The following is a 6,000-nucleotide window of genomic DNA, read 5'->3' as shown; positions in this document are numbered from 1 at the left end:
ACCCAGAAAGAGATCCTCATAAACACACCCAACTGATTTTTCACGAAGGTGCAAAAGCAATGGAGGAAAGATAGCCTTTTCAAGAAATGGTGCTGGAGCCATTGGGTGTTCACAGGGAAAAATGACCCTCAACCTAAGTTTCATACCTTATACAAAAATAAACTCAAAATGGATCATGGAGTTCAACATAAAACATAAAACTATAAAACTTTTAGCCAAAAAAACCCCCCAAACAGTAGAACAGCTTTGAGACCTAGGCTAGGCACAGACCTTAGGCTTGACACTAAAAGCGCAATCCATAAATGGAAAAACTGATAAATTGGACTTCATCAAAATTAAAAGCTTTTGCTCTGCAAAGACCCTATTGAAATGATGAGAGAACAACTGCATATTTGTAAAATTGTTAATATTGCAAGCTACATATCTGACAATGGACTAGTATCTAAATACATACGGAGCTCACAAATGTCAACAGGAAAAGAAAAACAAAACAGCCCAATTAGGAAATGGGCAAAAGAGACGGAGGGACGTCTCATGGAAGAGGATGCACAGATGGCAAATAAGCCCATGAAAAGACATCGACATCATGAACCTTCAGGGAAATGTCAGTTAAAACCACAATGAGGCAGCCTGACACGCCTACAGGATAGTTAAAAAAAAAAAAACAAAAACGTGATGACATGAAATGCCAGTGAGATGCAGTAAAACTGATCGTGTATAGTGCTGGTCAGAATGTAAAATTGTACAGCCACTCTGGAAGAGAATTTGACTCTTTTCAACAAAACTAAACATGAACCTACCAAATGACTCAGCGATTTCACTTCTGGGCATTTATCCTAGAATAATGAAAACTTATGTTCATACAAAAACTTGTACATAATTGTTGATAGCAGCTTTGTTAGTAATAGCCAAACCCCCAAACAACCCACGAGCCCTGCACTGAGTGAATGGTTAAACCAACAGTACTACAACCATTCCACAGAATACTGCTCAACGATGTAAAAGAATGAAGTATTGACACACACAGCAACTTGGATCAATCACCAGAGAATAATTATGCTGAGTGAAAAAAGTCAATCTCGAAAGGTTACATCCTGGATGATTTCATTTATATAACATTCTAGAAATGACATTCTATATAGCATTCCAGAAGATCATAAAAGTGGAGAATAGATTAGTTGTTGCTGGGTATTAAAGGAGGGAGTGGGGTGGGAGGGAAGTGTGTGTGGTGATGAAAGGGCACATAAAGGTGACGGAATGTTCTGTATCTTGACTGTATCAATGTCGATACTGTAGTTGTGATATTTTATTTTGGTTTTGCAAGAAACCGTTTGGGGGAAACTGTGTAATGGATACATGAGATCTCTCTGCATTAATTTTTTTACAACTGCATGTGAATCTATAATTATTCCAAAATAAGAGGTTTAAACACAGAAAAGACAGTGATTGTCAGATTGGATAAAAAAGAAAGATAGATATGTGCTGCTTACATAAAATCCACTTTAAATATAAAGACACCAATTGGCTAAAAGTTAAAAGAAGGATAGACTTTACCTAATGCTAATCAAAAGAAAGCTGGAGTGGCTATTTAAAAATCAAAGTAGATTTCATAAAAAGTGATACTGTCAGGGATAAAGGAGATCAATTTTTATTAATAATGGCAAATTTGACAAATAAAATATAACAATACTAAGTATTTATACACCAAAGTCACAATCTTGTTTGGAGATCTCAACAGCACACACCCAATAGTTGATGTAAAAAAGACAGAAAATCAGTAAGGATATAGAAGAATTGTAGGACATTATTAAGAAATGTATATAATTGACATTTATAGAACAGTTCACCAAATAGCAGCAGAATACACATTCTCTTTTAAGTGACATGGAACATTTACCAAGGTAGACCATATTCTCAGCCAGAAGCCAGCCAACTATGGATGTGTACGATAATAACTAAAATGCTTGCTTGAGAAATTAAAGACGACCTCAATAAATGGAGAGCTATGCCATGTTCATTTATGGGGAAACTCAATGTTGTTGATTTATCCCTTCTCCACAAATTAATCTACAGCTTCAGTGCAATCTCAGTCAGGATCCCAGCAGTTTTCTGTGGAAATTGAAAGCTGATTCTAAAATTCACATGAAAGTGCAAAGGACCTAGAAACACAATTTTGCAAAAAAAAGAGAATAATGTTGGAGGATTTACACTATTTGGCTTCACACTTTATTTTAAATTTATGGTAATTAAGGATATACGGTTTTGGCATCAAGATAGAAAAATAGACAAATGGAACAGAATAAAGAGTCTAGAAATAGACTACCATACAGAAATATGGTTAATTTTTTTTGACAACGGTGAATAGGTAAATCAATGGAGAGAGAAACTATTAACTTCCTAACAAGTATGCTAGAACAAACAGGTATCCATACACAAAAAATAAACTTCAAGAAAAAAATTGATAGATTCGACTTCATCCAAATTAATAAGTTCTCTTTGGAAGATACCGTTTCAAGAATGAAAAAAGAAAACACAGACTAGGAGAAAGTATTTATAAATCACACATATGATAAAGGACTCATTAACAGAAAAATTAAAACTGACTAAAATTTGTACTTCACTAAAGGACATATGTGGATGATATAAAAGCACAAGAAAATATGCTTGACATGATTGTTCCTCAGGGCAGGGCAAATCAGAACCTCAGGAACTTACAGCAGAATGTCTAATGTCAAAAGACTGTCCACACTTAGTGTTGACAAGGATGCGGAGCAGTGGGGGCACTCATAAACTCTGCTATACAAACCGGGCAACCACTTATGAAAACAGTTTGGCCATTTCTTAAAATGCTGAACTCAACCTGTGACCTAGCCATCCACTTCTAGGTTCTGCTCAAGAAAAATGAAAGCATATGCCCATACAAAAGCTGGCACACAATGTTCATAGCAGCTTCATTGGTAACAGCTCCAAACTATTGGGAAACAACCCAAAGGTCCATCAACAGGTGAGTAGAGAAACCGACTGTAATATATTCATGTAATGGAGTAAACTCAGCAATAAAAAGGAATAAAGTAGGGGCCAGCCCAGTGGCATAGTGGTTGAGTTCATGTGCTCTGCGTTGGCAGCCTGGGGTTCACTGGTTTGGATCCTGGGCACGGGACCTACACATCACACATCAAGTCGTGCTCTGGCAGTGTCCCACATAGAAGAACTAAAAGGACTTATGACTAGGATATACAACTATGTACTGAGGCTTTGGGGAGAAAAAAAGGAATAAATTATTGACACATGAAAATATGGATGAATCTCAAAGTAATTATACTTAGTGATAGAAGCCAGCCAAAATAGAGTACGTATTGATTTCATTTATATAAATATATAGAAAATGTAGACTACTCTGTAGTGACAGGAAGCAGGTCAGTATGGGGGTGTGGCTGGGGGTGGGGATTGGAAAGGCAGGAGAGGGACATGAGGGACACTTGCAAAGTGGCATGGGGCTCAATCCTTGGTGTCCTTGGAAAGCCTCTTGAGTTGTCTAATCTGATTTTGTCACTTCTCTCACTAGCGCTTACCCAAATAATGATGTTCATCACCCCAATAGCCTTCCTCCATCAGCCAAATATAACTCCCTACTGACAACATATTACAATTTTCAGAGGCAAGACACTTACATGTCATTATTTTAAATAGGAAAAGCAATAAGCCATTCCTACCATGTTGAAAATACTAATCAATTTCTCAAATTTCACCACAACACTCTTAATTCACCAACATAAAGGTCCAGCAAATATTTCGGCCTGCCATAAACCATGTGAAACACCAATCATCTAGTCTTCAACACATTGAACGTCCGACTCCACTTGGACATCTGCAGCACAAGGCAAGGGCATCCTGGGAGGAGAGCCAAAATCCCCTCGGGCCTCTAGGGCCTCCTGCCATGAGCTCAGGTGGGGAGGGGATGGCATTACTAAATCAGAATTCCAATTTGGATAGTAATTGTGGGGTCAGCTTTCTTTTGGTAAGTTGTTCAAGCAAATACTTTTTGTAATGAGACTTTAGAGAGAGAGATGATTAGCTTCCCCTCCATCCACGATCTCCTTCATGTGGGACATCCTTCCAGTGTGCCCCATGGTCTCAGTGGCAAGGACAGGTCTGGCACCAGGTAACACACACATGCCAGCTGAACCATTGGACTCAGCACTGAAATTATTATCATTCCTCATATTTCCAGTTGCCAGAGCAGCCATCTAAACTTCAGCCATATGAAAAGAGAGCAAACGGAAATTTAGCCATTTATAATCCAGGTTTCCCTTCTCTCCAGTCAGGGCTTTTGTTTAAACTACTAAGCCCTCTCTGGCACTGACAGGAAAGAAATGAGACTGAAAACCTGGGCTTGCATTGTCTGCCTCTGCGAGCAGTTGTGTGTGTGTTTCCTCTGAGAGAAATCTCCTGACTTCTCAGGCCAGGACGTCCTCTGCCAGCAGCTGTGAGGAAGGAGGGAGGACCCGGGTTCTGCGAGGAGGGAAAGGAAGCCACAACCTGAGTGGATGGAGCGCACACTCCCCTGGTGCAGCCCCAGGTAGCCTGCGGCCCTGAGGTTGACCAAATTTGTGTGCCCTGTGCACCCACCCCTTGACCCACGGGGAAATTCCTACAGGGATCTCCTGCTGCCCCCAATTACCTATCTCACACACCTATCCCTTTTCTGCAGGAACAAGCTTCTTCTGTTCTCATTTATTTCATTTTCTATTCCAAGCCAATTCAGTAAATACTATTGTGTTCCTGCCACGTGTGAGGTGTGTTGTTCCATGTCAGAAACGTGCGCCTATGGGGACACCCATAAATAAACTCCTGGTGATATTCTCCAGGGAAGGGGTGTACCCAGGGTGTTGAACCATCAAATCTGCCTGAGGGGAGAGTCAGGAACAGATTCCCAGAGATGGCGACATGACTTGAATAGCGAGAAGACTTTAGCAGGTGCTACAGTAGAAAAAAGGAAGTGGGGCATTCCCAACAGAGAGAAGAACACAGAAATGTTATGTGGCTGTTTCCTGAATACCTAGCCCCTCCTCCCCATTCAGATCCCTCCTTGCCCTTCCTGCTCCCAGTCCACTCCAATGCCATAGCCCTTCCTGGCATCTCACTGCTTCCCAAATTTCTGTCTCACACTCAGACCTCCCTACTGAGCACCAAGCTACAGGTGTACATTGTCCAGGTGTATAATGACATCTCAAACAAACACCTTCCGAAAGTCTTTTTTTCCCCTTTGAAAACTTTCCTCCAGTTTATCTAGAAACCCCTGGGCAAGTCTGGGGACTCCTGACCCCAGGGACAGCCTAGACTCTTCTCTCTCCCTCAGCACAACACCCACTTCACCAGGAACTCACTGTAGGGTCTACCTGCCAAAGACCACGTATACACAGAGCACAAAACCCCATGCTTTCAGTGACCAAATTTAAAAAATATATTTGCAAATCTGAATGACTTTTAAGGATGAAGATAAATCAATCAAATTTCTTCTCTTAGTATTCAACGCATTAATTTAATTATATTTTCATATTTGAAAACAAATATTTTATAATAACATTTACAAATTTTGCTCCTTCTCCTCACATGTTTTTTAAGAAGTAACATAATCAGAACTGAGTTTTGGAAAGAGTCATGTTGAGAAGAAGGGCAGGACAAAATTATCCAAGGGAATAAGAATGAAAGAAAGATCCAGAGAGTGTATACATTGGTCCAGGTCAACCAGAGTCCTTCCTTAATAGTTTTCAAATACAAAAAATAAGTAAAAGCATAAGCTTTAGAGCTCCAGTAAGAGAGAGACAAAAACGGCTTGTAAAAACATTTACATTTTGGAGACTGGCCTGGTGGTGTAGTGTTAAGTTCATGTGTCCTGCTTTGGTGGCCTGCGGTTCACCAGTTTGGATCCTGGGTGTAGACCTACTCACTGCTCGTCAAGTCATGCTGTGGCAACATCTCACATAGAAGAATAGCATG

Source organism: Equus asinus, chromosome 1 (genome assembly GCF_041296235.1).
Source record: "Equus asinus isolate D_3611 breed Donkey chromosome 1, EquAss-T2T_v2, whole genome shotgun sequence".
NCBI classification, from domain to species: domain Eukaryota; kingdom Metazoa; phylum Chordata; class Mammalia; order Perissodactyla; family Equidae; genus Equus; species Equus asinus.
Note: the sequence above shows the minus strand (reverse complement) of the source record.